Here is a 14,895-nt window from a genome sequence, read left to right on the forward strand (position 1 = left end):
TCTTGCTGAATGTAAAGCTGTTTGATGAGCCCAATGAAGTGTTTTGGAATGCCAACATTAAACATAATGCACCACATGTAGTCATAGTTTGCACAGTCAAAAGCCTATCTGTAGTCAATGTCACAAAGACAGGTTGTGTACTTTTGTTTTTTTCTAAAATTGTGTGTAGGTTGTACAGATGATCTCTTGTGCCACGTCCACTTCTAAGGCTTTTTCTTGCTCAAGGAACGGTTCTAAACTCTCTGGGATGATGATCAAAAGTTCTTTACTTGTATATCTATCAAAGCAGTTGTTTGATAACTCTCACATGTAAGCAGGTCTCCCCCTTTGCGTATGGGCACATATTCTACTGCACACCAATCTGATGGCCACTTAGATTTCCCCAGATCTTATAACAGAGATTGTGGAGCACTCTCTCCTGCACCTTTGATCAGTGCAATTGGCACTACATTTAGACCTGGTGCTTCCCCATGTTTTCTTATCTATTCCAGAGCTCTCTCTCTACCTCAATTCCTACTGGTTCAGGTTCTTTTTCAGAATCCAAATCTGTGTCAACCACAGCAAACATTGGATCATTCTGATACAACTTATTGGTACACTCTGACCATCTTTGCTTTACCTGTTGCACTGCTGTTAGAACTATTCCTTCTCGTGATCTGCCCACCTTTGCACTATATTCTCCTTTGAGTACCTTTACCTGTTGGAAAAGACCTTTTGAATTATTGCATTTTGCTTGTTCTTCTAGATTTTCACAAAAATTGGTTATGTAACTGTTTTTATATTTCTGTCATTCTTGTAAAAGATCTTTGTTGATCTTTTTATATTCTTTTCAGTTGGAACCTGAGGTTCTTGCTTCTCTCCTTTTTTCCACAAGATCTATAGTTGCTATAGATATCCATTGTTGCTTTTTCATTCTCTTTTGTTAAGTGTAATTCAGTAGGTGCAAGAATTTTCTTTTACATCAATTGCCACATTGTCTGGGTTCTTCCCTTATTGCATCTCCAGTATCATTTGAAACCTGTTGTTGATGTCTACTTTGTATTTTTTAGTGAGGGCTTCAAGATCATATTGTAGGGGTGGAGGATTCCTTTCCAAGTTTTTCATTTGCATGCAAAATAATTCAGTTGTCTCAGTTATAAAGGAATTCTCTTCTTATACAAGAGAAAAACCATTCTTATATAAATGCATTCACTTTTATTATTATGTTGTTTTTTTTTAGATTTTCTTTTACTTGCTGGGTGTTATTGAGGAAGTATTGGGAGGTTGGGAACACCTAATGGTTTTCACAGGTGAAATCCACTGAAATTGCTGAGATTTAGGACATATTGTTAGTAGGGAATGTAACACATAGCATCACCATCACTCAAAAGGTGTCAGTACAAAAACAAATAGAAACAAATACTCATGTACATACACAAATACACACACAGACATTGTTGTGTCGACACCCCCAGGCGAAGAAGTAGGGTCTCCCAAGACATATAAATAGAGGTAGTCTGGCTGTGGTAGGAGTGTTGAGTAGCAGTTGTGTAGCGGTTGAGTAGAGATCATCCGAAGGTGCTAGATAGCAGTAGCGTTGAGACATAACATACATATAAATAGATAAGCATACATGATGATGATCCTCATCATTATCAGGCTTAGGGAAAATACCTGGGCTGATTCACTGAACTAAAATTCTTCAAGGTGGTGCTCCAGCATGGCTGCAGTCTAATGACTGAAACAAGTAAAATATAATAAGATTATATAAACCCTATAAATCTAATATTTTGATGATTCTGAAAATCTAAAGAAATATCATCAGTCATGTATGTGCCAGTATTGGAAGAAATGTAAATTTTATTACTATTTTTAACCCCAGGAGGGCACCTCCTCCAGCTGGTTAATGACACAATATCTGTGTCCGTTATATTGCAAACAAGGAAGCGAACAACTCCCATCCAGTAGTGACAGGACCAGTAGACCAGCTGGTTTCAGGGTCTTACCCTTCCTCAATACTGGTACACCTGTAACAGAGTGGGCCCATGTGGCATCATTAATGTAGGTAAAGTCAATGTGACAATAAAGCTGCAATGTAAATGTCCAATGCATGTTCTTTTGTGAAGCAGAAGAAATAATATCAAAAGGCAATTTAGATAATAATATTATAATTTATTTGGTAACGAAAATGTACAAGCAAGAAGTAAGCCATGCAGTTGTATGAAAATGTATGTGAGTCAAGGAAGCCAGGTAACTTACATTTGAAAAGAATGCTTTAGTGGTAAGCCATGATAATCTAGCAGTTGGAAGCTATTGTGTTAGCTGGGACAAGAAGAAATCTCTCATTGTTACAAGTAGTAATGTGTTGTTAAGGACTGATGGTAACTGTACTTGCAAAATGAACTGAATATAGATGCAATGGGATATCCATGGAGTGATTAATGTGGATAGCTTAAAATAATCAGTAGTTTGCTGTGCAAGGTTGGTGAAATAAACAAGATGTTCATATTGAAGAAATATTATTAGATGTCAGCATCCTTCCAATGATGGACCAAGAACAGCTGTTGCTTGCCACAGTCTTCTGCTAATTACCAGCTAACTATTGAAAAAAGGCACGAAATACTGCTGGGTGGAAGCTGGTGTTTGTATAAATCCACAGCCAGCTTTAATTGGCTGAAGTTACCGTAACACTACTGTGCTAATACATGACAACCAAATATGGCTTCCCTGGTCACTACACACCTGTGTGCTAGACATGGCAGTTGTTTGTCCCAGTTTGCAATATATCAATAAATAAGGGACATTCAGTTGCTGATCTCGCAGCAAGCAAAGAAGCTAGTTCTAAAATCTCTATCAGGAGATGCAAGAAATCACTCTTTGCATCTCTTCTAGAGATTTTAGAAGGAGCTACTTTGCTTGTCCTAAATCTATACTCTACCACATGTAACTGAGTAGTCTACTTTCAATTATGGCTGTTCTAATTTTGATGATAATGATAATGATGATGATGATGGTAATGACAGTGATGATGATGACGATGATGATGATATACATATATATATATATATACATATATATATATATATATATATATATATATATATATATATATATATATATATATATATCTTTTATCTTTCACTTGATTCAGTCATTAGACGGCAGCCATGTCGGGGCATCACCTTTAAGAATTTTTAGATGAATGAATCGACCCCAGTACTTATTTGGTAGTACAGGTACTTATTCTATCGATTTCTTATGCTGAACTGCTGAGTCATAGGGATGTAAACACACTGACACCGGTTGTCAAATGGTGGTGGGACACACACACACACACGAATAAATACGAGTTTCTGTTTACCGAATCCAACCACAAAGCTTTGGCCATCCCATGGCTATAGTAGAAGACACTTGCCCAAGATGCCACGCAGTGGGACTGAACCCGGAACCATGTGGTTGGCAAGCAAACTTCTTGTCACACTTGCGCCTGTATATTTATAAAAATATATATATATGAACACACACCCGCCTCTCTCTATCTGCGTGCGTGCGTGCGTGCGTGCGTGTGTGTGTGAATAAATATTGTGGCATTGTAGTTCAACATATTTTTCCTCTAGTTTTATTCCCCCCTGCAAAATTGCAGGCAGTCTGTGTTGAGAAAAATTTGATCCGTCTCAGTAACTTACATATCAAGGAGTTTATTACATAAAGATATTTTAACTTGGATGTGTTCTGTCAGGTATCTTTAAACATTAATATCACAAAAATGAAACTGTTATTCTGCTAACAAGTGCTTCTATAGTATGAGCAATGTTGTTTTTTTCTTTGTCTCTCCTTAAGTTTGTTTTCTCCTTCCTCTTACTAGAATATAAGGCATGACGAATTTATTCTGATGTTGATACATTCCAAGTAAGTATCTCATTGAAAATTCTTATAAGTTTAATATTTCACTTCTGTTTCACAACTACAGACACCATTTCTCTCTGTCTCCATAAACGTCACAGCTTCTACCTTTATTTCTTCTCTCATTGAACATTTTTAATATTTCAATTCGATTTAGCACAATAACATCACTTTTCCCTCTCTCACCTTGTTTTTTGTTACAAACTTTCTTTTGTTTTCCACTGCATATTCTACGATCTTTTGAATTATCTCTCTCACTATTACCTCTATTATCTATAACGCTCTATAAGCTTGTTACACACTCTATTTTCCACTACATATTTTATAGTCTTTTGAATTATCTGTCTCCTATATTCGTTAACACTCTCACTCTTTCATAATATTCTATTTGTATTCTTGCTCTTTCTCTCTTATGCCTCTTTAAAAACAGTCTTGAAAAATAGTTTCTTCTCATCTTTTCTTAGTACCCCCCCTCCCCAACATTTTTGTAAACTTTACACCTATTAAATCTTTCAGCTATTAAGGAATATCTCAGATTCGTACATGACGAAATATCAATAAAAGGAACAAACTGCAGATTTGCCCATTGGCGCGGTAACAAAATTTGCTTACATGGTGCAAACCCAGCTCCAAATTTTTTACGCTAATATCAAAACAGATGCAGTTATAATAATAATTTGGTCCAGATGGAGAATATGTAAATGGAACCTTTACCCCCTTAATTCCTTTTTTCTTTTTAACGGAATGCCACGTTTTAGGTTATGGAGATTCCGATTCTGAAAAAAAGTTTTCAAAAATCTCAAATTCAAAATTTCTAAACCCCCCCCCCCCCCCATTTCTTTATTTTTCACATTTTCTGGGAATTTTTTTTTGCGAAATGCATAAAAAATATGGAGATTATGATTCTGAAAAACAATTTTTTAAAATATTTCAATCCCCGCCCCCAAGCAGGCTATTTACATGCTAGAAATAACAGCCAAATCTCACAAAACTGCAATAACATAAAGCAAGAAATGTGCAATAAATCTCATCACCTTTCTGCAGAGATTTCTTTCAGAGTAATTTCCTGCAGTAATATGAAATTAGAGAGTTTTTATTTTATTTTATTTTTTTTTTTAATTTCAGAAATATATGAGTTTTGTTGAGAAGTGTGTTCGGGGAAGTCGTGCTGGTGGAGTTTAGCGGGGATAAACTTCCGCAATGTGTTCGAGAAATGTATAGAAATTCTCAAAGCTTTTCTTCGCAATAAATCCATACATTTCTCAATACATTGACTCATCGACGCAAGACCATTTCATGTCGCCCAATGATCCAGTCACATGCTTCAGCCGTCTTTTAATTTGGGACCAATAGGCCTCAATATGATTCGTGCAAGCGCCAGTTTCAGGGTCGACGAAATTCGTTGACTGGCTAACCGTTCTGTGAATGTAACCCAGCTGCTGTAAGTTCCTATAGCTGGCCCATTTGTCAGTATGTACTATAGTAACCGGTAACACATTTTCAATTATAACGGCTTCAAGTGTTTCTGCGCTTCTATCAGGTACACGTTGAAAGAACCCTTTTTTCACAGTGATGTCATACTCTGAAAGAAATCTCTGCAGAAACGTGAGTAGATTGATTACACATTTCTTGCTTTATGTTATCGCAGTTTTGTGAGATTTGGCTGTTATTTCTAGCATGAAAATAGCCTGCTTGGGGGGGGGGGGCGGATTGAAATTTTTCAAACAATTTTTTTTCAGAATCATAATCTCCGTATTTTTATACCCATTTCGGTAAAAAAAAAATTTTCGGAAAGTGTGAAAAAATGAAGAAATGGGGGGGGGGGGGGGGGGGGGGCACACACACATAATCGAAATTTTGAATTTCAGACCTTTGAAAATTTTTTTCAGAATCGGAATCTCCATAGCCTAAAACGTGGGATTCCGAAACAAAAAAAAAAAAAGAAAAAAAATTAAGGGGGGAAGGCTCCGTTTACATATTCTCCATCTGGACCGTAGGTATATATACATGAACCATACGTAAATAAATGATTTTCAAGTTGGTGTACGTTTGATTGTGTGTCTTTGTTCGCACGCGTATGTATGTATGTATGTATGCATGTATGTATGTGCACCTGTGAGCTTATATGTGTCTGTGCCCGCCCCCCTTATGCCTCTATGTATTGATTTCAGATTTTGGCACAAGGCCAGCGATTTCTAAAGTGTCAGTAATTCCCAGTGTTCAACTGGTACTTTATCTTATCCTGAAAAGATGTAAATCCCGAAAGAATGTAAAAAATGACGCCCACAGCGGGATTTGAACTCAGAATATGCAGACGGACGAAATGCTACTAAGAATTTTGGTGTTTGAGCTAACGGTTCTGCCAGTTCGCTACCTTTATATCTGTATATATTGATAGACAGATAAGTATGCACACACACACACACACACATATGTGTATACACACAAGTATACAGACACATATTAATGTAACTGCATACATCATATATGTAAATATTTGGTTGAGTACATGTGTGTGTGTGTGTGTGTGCTATAGTGTGCGTGCTTGCGTAGCGTCTATGTATGAAATTCATTCAAGAATTTCTCGTCTATTTTAGAGATTTCTATAGTTCTCCATATTGTCATTATGACGTCACAATATCGGAAATGTTTTCTCCAAGACCTTCGTTTCTTATAATATTCAGTCTCTTTCAACCTTTCGCGGTGGTTAGAGGCTAGGGAATGTGTGTGCCGGGGGACGCACCCGGACACCTGAAGACTAGAGTGAAGTCAGAGTCATCTTCACCTTGTTTTTGGTGTTTGTGGGGATATTTAGAGCGGACCCTCACAAGTGTGTCCTCCACACAATTGTTTCTTCATAACTCAGAAAAAATAGAGGTAGCGCTCACATATATACTGACACACATCCCAATTCCTTTTCAAAATTTCAAGTTCCATTTTGTGGATGTTATGTGTGTCAGTATATATGTGGGTAATTTCGCGAATTCTTTATTTTTTTCACATTAAATTACGATATAATCGTATTGTACACCACCTGAGAGGTATTTGTAGAAAATTTCTTTGGAAAGAGAGTCATTTTTCTGGAAGTTATCAGGGAACAAAGCAGGGGGCACAAGTGTGTGGGTCTGCCGTTTTATGCACCTTTGAGTTCTTAAACACCCTCTGTAACATGCTGGTTGGTACCATAACATAGTTACAAGGTGTCCGGTATTGTTCCTCCAACCGTATGAACTCTTAACCAGGCAATTTCAGGACAGGAAACCTGGATGTTCCAACCAGAAACGAAACTTCACTCAAGATATATTCACACAGAATATTTCATTGTAAACAGTCGTGTAACTGTCAGGGGATATGATAGTAAGGATCGGTAAATAAAAATCGTACATGAAATATTCCTTTCTACTATAGGAACAGGACTTGAAATTTGGTCGAGTGAGTAGTCAATCATATGGACCCGAAAGATTGACTGGCACTGATATTATCAACAACGAAAGGATCAAGGGAACCATCGATATCGGTGGAATTTGAACGTCTAACCAATGAACCACTCACCGCCTTATGAACACAAATAATAGTTACTTAACATTTAGTCTACGGGTAGATGTATTGTGCAGTGTTATAAGGTCGATAAGCATTTAAACAAAACACAAGTTTGCTGATATTAAACTGTTTGATATTTTCTTGATATTTCGACAATAATAAAATCTAAATTCTCCCAGTCCACTGCCCCCTCTATTATTCCATTTTGGAATGAGAACGATCCCAGACTTTAAAACTTGCCCTTAAGTCGGTTCTTGAACATCCAGTATTGGCATGTGATTTAAAGGTATTTCGGTTGCTAGGGGAGATAAATGACATTCGCTTCGTTAATTTTACATCCAGATAAGAACTTTGCGACAAATTAATCGACAGGTGGAATTGAACTTGGGACTGGAACAAGGGAATGTTTGCATTAGAGAATTAATTCTCATCCTTCGTTAATGTCTTACGAAACACGCATGGGGCATAGAGTCATCACAGACATATTATAGTTATGCTATTTCGCTCTCTTCAATTTTGTGCCGCAGGCCCTACTAGTCCCCCGCGGGAGCTATCTTAAAGATCCGGACAGAGTGGCGGTTTTAAACTAGTCTCTAATAAAGTAAAGTAGTTGCTTCATTATTTGTTTGTTAGTTTTCATATCATCACTATAGACACAAACACAATTTGACAATGCGGCTTTGTTTATATGTGTACAACGTGTCTAAGTGTAAGAATGTTGTTTATGTGCAACATCTCTCTCTCTCTCTCAATCTCTCTCACACACTTACGTACACACATGCATGCAAACCTGTTTGTGAGCTTCCTTAAAGTTACTTTTGTCCATAAACTTTAGTTAATCTAAATTGTCTGATCTTTCTACCTTACTTCCACTCGTATCAACCATTACACACAGAAGCAAGTACTTGAATGTGTTGGAAATTTCCAAAGTGTTTCTTTCTTCTTACAACATGCAGTGGCCCGGGAACAAAATTTGCTTAGGGGGTGCAAACTCAGTTTCAAAATTTGGCACTACTGGAAAAGTGTGGATCCGAGTTCTGGGAGTGTGCATGTCACAAATTTGCGCATGTGCCCGTGTTAGTCGTAAGTAGTCAAATTTAGCACACAGGTAAAAAACGAGATGCTCGCTACTTGCTGTAAATGGAGGGTGGGTTATCCATTTAATACAAGAAGAAAATTGCAGATTAATTGAATAAAAACATGAAAAATAACAAAATGACATTTCATTGAAAAGTAAACCATTCTGAAAGAGGTGAAGACAAGACAAGCTGCATTAACGCCAACACTTGTAGCCATACTAGAACGAAAAATAGCATCAGACGCTCTCTATTTTTCAACTATGTCATTAAATGAGTTAGGCAAATTTTCCTTTTCCGTCCATAGGCCAGCAAGAAGTTTGATTTGGGATGACAGTAAGAGTAAATCAAAAGAAGCAGATGCATTTTCAAAGTTAAATACTCCACATTTGACTGCTGACAATAGCAACTCTTCTTGCTCAGAGCATACACGTATTCCCTGTTGCTGAAACCGGTGAGTCAATTCATTTTCGATGACAGCCACTATAGGGAAAAATTGCCGACGCCAGTCATCGGTGACAGAAAGAGCAACTTCTTCAGTAGTTGTTGTGTGCCTAAAGCGCAGTGGTATATTTTTAGATCGCGAAATGTTGGGTATTTTCACCAAGTCAGAAGAGGATACTTCATCAAAATATTTTTCAAAAACCTTCTCACTTCTCATTTTTGAAAGAGAGTTTTTCAACTTTTCAATCAATTTCAAGCAATCACCGGCTGTCGTGCCTGGACGCTGTAAGCTACGTGCCACTGGCTCACATACCCCAAATATATCCCCAGCGATTTTAATGCCAAACAAAATGGAAGCTTTGCCAGATTGCTTTAGCAGCCCTTTAACAGTAGCCTTTGTTGTTGCTCTTAACGAGAAGTCATTAAGAAAGTCAAGCAAAACAATTTTGAATATTCTTATAATTGTTTTCTGCTTGTTTCAGTGCTGTTGCTCTAATGCACCACCGAGTTGGACACACTGCTTGCAACACAAAGATTTGTCCATTGTGCTTTTCTTTTTGGTGACTCTTTTACAAGAATGGCGCATTGATGAACAAAGTTCAGTGCATCAGCTACAAAGGTAACCTTAAAACTAACTTCTTGGAGGACAAGGTCTAGAGAGTGGTTTCCACAGTGTACAAAATATGTACCTGGGAACAAATTTTTCAATCGCATTTGTACACCTGAAATGTTTCCACTCATGGTACTTGCACCATCAAATGAAAAACAGCATAACTTTGAGCCAAGTGAAATGTTTAGGTGACAAAAAACATCTAGAATAATCTTAGTCAGTGTCTTCGAAGAGCAGTCACGGGGATTATAAAAACCTAGAAAATCCTCATTGACATTCAGGTCTTCAGAAACGTACCGGACAGTGATTGATACTTGTTCCATGCCAGAGCAATTAGTGGTACCATCACATATAATGCCAATAAATCTGGAATTTTCTACTTTTATTTTGATCTCGTAAAATGTTATGAGCATATGCCTCTAAAATTTCATTTTGAATTGTATCAGAGAGGAAATTGTTCCGACGCTTAAACCACTGGCTTACTTCTGCACTGCATTCTTCAGCAAGTTCCCTTACAAGATTTACGAAGTTTCCCATAAGATTTTGAATTTTTGTTGAATACAACATGGCAGATGATTAAAAAGGGCAGACACAAGAAAGAAAAAATGGTCCAGATGGACTATATGTAATCTGAACCTTTCCCCACTTTTTTTTTTTACGGAATCCCACATTTTAGGCTATGGAGATTCCGATTCTGAAAAAAAAATTCCAAAAATCTCAATTTCAAAATTTCGATCCCCCCCCCCCGGTTTTTATATAGATCCACAGGGTAAATCTAACCCTAACTCAAAGCCTAACCCTAACCCTAACCCTGACCCTAACCCTAACACTAGTTTTGTGAGATTTGGCTGTTATTTCTAGCATGTAAATAACCTGCTTGGTGGGGGGGGGGGTGAAATTTTTCAAACAATTTTTGTCAGAATCGGAATCTCCATAGCCTAAAACGTGGGATTCCGTAAAAAAATAAATAAATAAGGGAGGAAAGGTTCAGATTACATTATAGTCCGTCTTAGTCGAACAAAAACCTGAAAAACAAATAGCGAACATCACATAAATAGTGCTTGTTTTTATTGGCAAAACCAGCAACATGACCGCCCATCCAATATGCTTCAAAAGACGATAGGCCATACTAAAGCACCGTCTTTTATTTGAAGAAATCAACGCCAGGAATTATTCTTTGGAAGCCTCGTATTAATTCTATCGCCTCTTTTTTCGAACCGCCAAGTTACAGGGGCATAATCGCATCAACATTAGTTATCAGGCGATGGTGGGGGTGACATACAGACACACAAATACATACATTCGTATGTATATGCATGCGTGTATGTGTGCTTGCATATGTACCTACCTACCTACCTCTCTCTCTCTCTCTGTACATATATATATATATATATATATATATATATATATATATATATATATACACACATTGTGATAATATACGGTAAAACTATATAACCGGAGAAGAGCTTACTCTACAAGTAGAGAAGTGGGTAAATATAAATAGACCTCGTAACGATACCAGCTATCAAATGGTTTCACGGCGAATTGGGGCCCCAAGTGACCTTTGTAAAGTCATTGGGGAGAATCCTGAGCCGATTATCGAGGTCTATTTATATTTATATATATATCGTATATTTATAAAGAGGGCAAATTTAGCTATTTCTCCGTAGATTGAAAAAAAAAAGATGAACAACTTTAATCGATTTCCGAACATTATTGGGTTCTCATCAGAGGTTAGTGGTTCAAACAAGAAAAATAGAACTTATGTTGAGTCAGTCTCAATAAGTATAGATTTATTCATCAGAGAAAGTCACATAGTGATTGAAGGTTTGAGAGTTTCGTGCAGAGGCACTTATCAAACTAATTAAATCAACGTTTTCTATATAAAACGAAAAAGCAGGACACTATCGGAAACAGATATGACGCAGATACTATTTTATAGAAAGGCAAGAAGACTTTTGATTAATAATATGACAGAATTAAGGCAAGATAAAAAAATGAAAGTCGTCTATATATAAGGCATTCTGCCTAAACTACGTCTTTAAGATATGATTTGTTAGTAGTAACGCTAAAAGGAAACTATTTCCTAAGGAACTCAAGAGAAGGATAAAAAGAGCAGATAGAGAGGAATAAAAACAAAAAGGAAAGTAAAGATTGAATGAAAAGGTGAATCAAGACTAAAGGTTGGAGTTGAAAAAAAAGGCACTTACCCAGGCAGTGGTCAAGCAAATAATGGTCGTTTTGTATTGAAAGAATTCTGAAGGGGCTTTATTTTTAGACTGGGGTCAAACGGTCGAATCTATTCGACCATGTTTTAAGTCTTTAGCAACGTCAATTACAAAGAACTTGGGAGTGGTACTAAAAGATGGAGAGAGGTATTGACAGGCAGAAACTGGGTGGGAGCTGTCTTCAATAATTCAAGTAATGCTATATATTCAAAATTAACCATACATGCTGGTTTTGTTGTTGTTATTGTTACTTACTTTTTTGTATTTTGATGCTACTTGCCTTCAGAACTCCCTAGGGAATTTTATGCTAGCTTCATCACTTTTATTTATTTATATATTTATTTTTTTCTTTGTTTTGAAACGAGATCGAACTTCAGCATTTTATACCGATAGATTTTAGACACTTTTTTCTGCAACTGGTAAGATTATGTAGGGGGTGCAAATTTTGATCTTGCACCCCCTGAAAATTCTAGGGGGTGCGGGTGCACCCGCTGCACCCCCTGTTCCCGGGCCCTTGACAACATGAAACTTCAAATGGCATTTACAAAAAATGTGAGTACCGAAATAACAGCCACACCTCCAACAAGTTCTCTTGACACACAGCCACACACATCCGTATGTGATGCAGATACAACACAAATTCGTTGAAAATATCAAAGAAATTTCATGTTACATACCGTTGGAATTTACGGGGAATAAACCTCGAATTACGTTGTCAACATTGCATTCCGGAATCCTTATACTCCATTTCGAAATTATGGGCGGTGACAGAAAATGAAACAATATGAGTAAGCATGCACAATACATGAAAGGGAAATCAGCTGACCAAACAAATAAATAAATAAATAAATAAATCAATGAACACTTTCCTGTAACTTTTTGCTACACAGTATTCACGATAAAATAATGAAAAATAATGTGATCGATCCTAGCCCCGTTCGCATTTTCTATTTCATATTGTTATACTACATGTTGTTTTACACTTATTACACTATTTTTTTTAGAAAGACTTCCACCTGTCCCCTCCTCCCATTTTCTCCCAAATTTGTTTATTTAAAAAAATTTTTGGGCCCTAAATTCCCGTTTTCAGATACGGAGGTTCCGGAAAATTGCCAAAAAATCGGCATTGGGAACCTTATGGTTTGACGGACAACATTTTTTTCATGTAGTGTTTTTGGTACCGAAACACTTTCAAACTTCGAATACTTGTATATTTTGTGTTATAGGACAGATAAAAAATTTTGTATTAGAAGTTATTTCATGTAAAAAATTGTCGTATTTCGGTAATTTCAATCAATCACTGACATCTATTGAGGTGAAAAATTTACGCCGTGGAATGTAAACAACGGTGTCAGGGTATCTTTTCCCTTGAATAAAATTAGTGCCGTTGTTTGTCAACAAAAACTATCTGTTGTCAATAACAACTATCAGCGGTGTATATTTCGTTTGTCACTGTTATTTATGACATCGTTCGTGCGTTTGTACTGGTTTTAGCTTTAGGGTTTTAGGGTTAGGGTTCGGGTTTTAGAGTTAGGGTTAGTTTTAAGATTACGGTTAGGATTATGATTATTTTTGCCATAACCTTAACCCTATAACTCATAACCCTAACCCCAACCCTAACCCTAAAACCCGAACCCTAAAACCCTTACTAGGAAATAATGATATAATTAAACAGGGAATAACACACTAGACACCGAACAGCACTAACTGTATTCAGCTGAATAGACGTCAGTGATTGGTTGAAATTACAGAAATACGACAACTTTAACATGAAATAACTTATTAAGAGGTAATTTTTGTTAAGAAGGCTAAGAGAAAAAGATGTTTTATATGCCACATTCTACCAGTATCCCAAGTTTGAAAGTGCTTCTTTAAGAAAACAAGTGTTGGCTGTCAAACCATAAAGATCCCGGCATTGTTAAAATTTCCACCTTCCCACGAATTCTTCAATTTTGACTTTTTCCCAAACACTAACCCTAACTCTAAAACGCTAACCCTAACCCTAAAACGGTAACGCTAACCCTAAAACACCAACCCTAACTCTTAAACCCTAACCCTAACCCTAACCGTAACTACAGAAATGTTTTGAAATTTTTGTCCGTATTTTTCCGCATATTTAGAAAAAAATTCTTAAAAAAGAATTTTACGAAAATTTTTGGAAAAATTTTTCAGAATCATAATCTCCGTATTTTTCCGCAAATTTTGAAAAGAAAATTGTTAAAAAAGTTGAAAATGAAGGAAATGGCGAGGAGGGATTTAAGAAGACCGATTTTTGCAGATTCGTATTCCCCGTAGCCGAAAATTGGGGTTTGTATCGAAAAAAAAAAAAGAGTTTTTTTGAAAAGGGTAGTTTTTGTGGGTAGGTCGGGCGGAAGTCTTGCACTTTTGTGACCGGGTGTCGAAGTGGGGTTACTAAATCGTGTGAATTACCCGATTCCTCACCCCACCCACTTCATCACAAAAGTTGGAGAAAAGGTGTAAAATAAAGTGTAGCAAACGAATATGAAGAAAAACAATTTCGCCGACGGACGGGGAAGTGGTGAGAGGACTTGGAACATTCCCGATGTGAATTTTCCGAGTCCTTTCCCCGCCCCCGTTCGCCAGCGTACATTTTTTTTCATATTTACTCGTTTACTATATGTTGTTATACACCTATTCCACTCTTTTTAGATTTTTTTTTCTTTTGCTCGGGTCAAACATTTTAGAAATTTCCAACACATTCAGTTGTAACAGAAACAAAAACAAAAAAATGAACACCTTATTTTAATTTTTGCCAGACAAATTGCTATGACCAAACCAAGTTACATTCCGAAGTGCTATTTGGTTTTTCGCTGACTTCTTACAACTTTTCTTGTTTCACTGAAACCTGTGCTCTGACTGAGATCTTCCTGCCAGCTTCACTTCGTAAATTTTGCTCAGTATAGTTTTACAAGATAGGCAACGCATTTGTTTGGCTAGGAGCCCGAGTTCCTGGCAATAGCTTTTTATTTCAACTCTTTTTACCTCGGGAATGTTCTCTGAAATTTTTATCGCCGGCCACTACGGGACTTTTGTCGGAACTCATCTTCAATTGACTTCTAGGCCATATGAAGCGTATACTCTTCTAATTGTT

At 36.9% G+C, this 14,895-nt stretch overlaps 1 long non-coding RNA gene across 1 annotated transcript in view; it reads right to left on the reverse strand.

Annotated features, from left to right (window-relative positions):
• The window catches only part of LOC149131497 (uncharacterized), a 206,924-nt gene extending 194,155 nt beyond the window's left edge, over positions 1-12,769 (reverse strand). The window contains exon 1 of the long non-coding RNA XR_016237847.1: positions 12,461-12,769. This is a non-coding gene — a long non-coding RNA (uncharacterized LOC149131497). The remainder of the gene's footprint in view (positions 1-12,460) is intronic.
• Positions 12,770-14,895: the final 2,126 nt, after the last annotated feature.

The sequence above is a fragment of the Octopus bimaculoides genome, chromosome 21 (assembly GCF_046866305.1).
Source record: "Octopus bimaculoides isolate indiv1 chromosome 21, ASM4686630v1, whole genome shotgun sequence".
Lineage (NCBI taxonomy): Eukaryota > Metazoa > Mollusca > Cephalopoda > Octopoda > Octopodidae > Octopus > Octopus bimaculoides.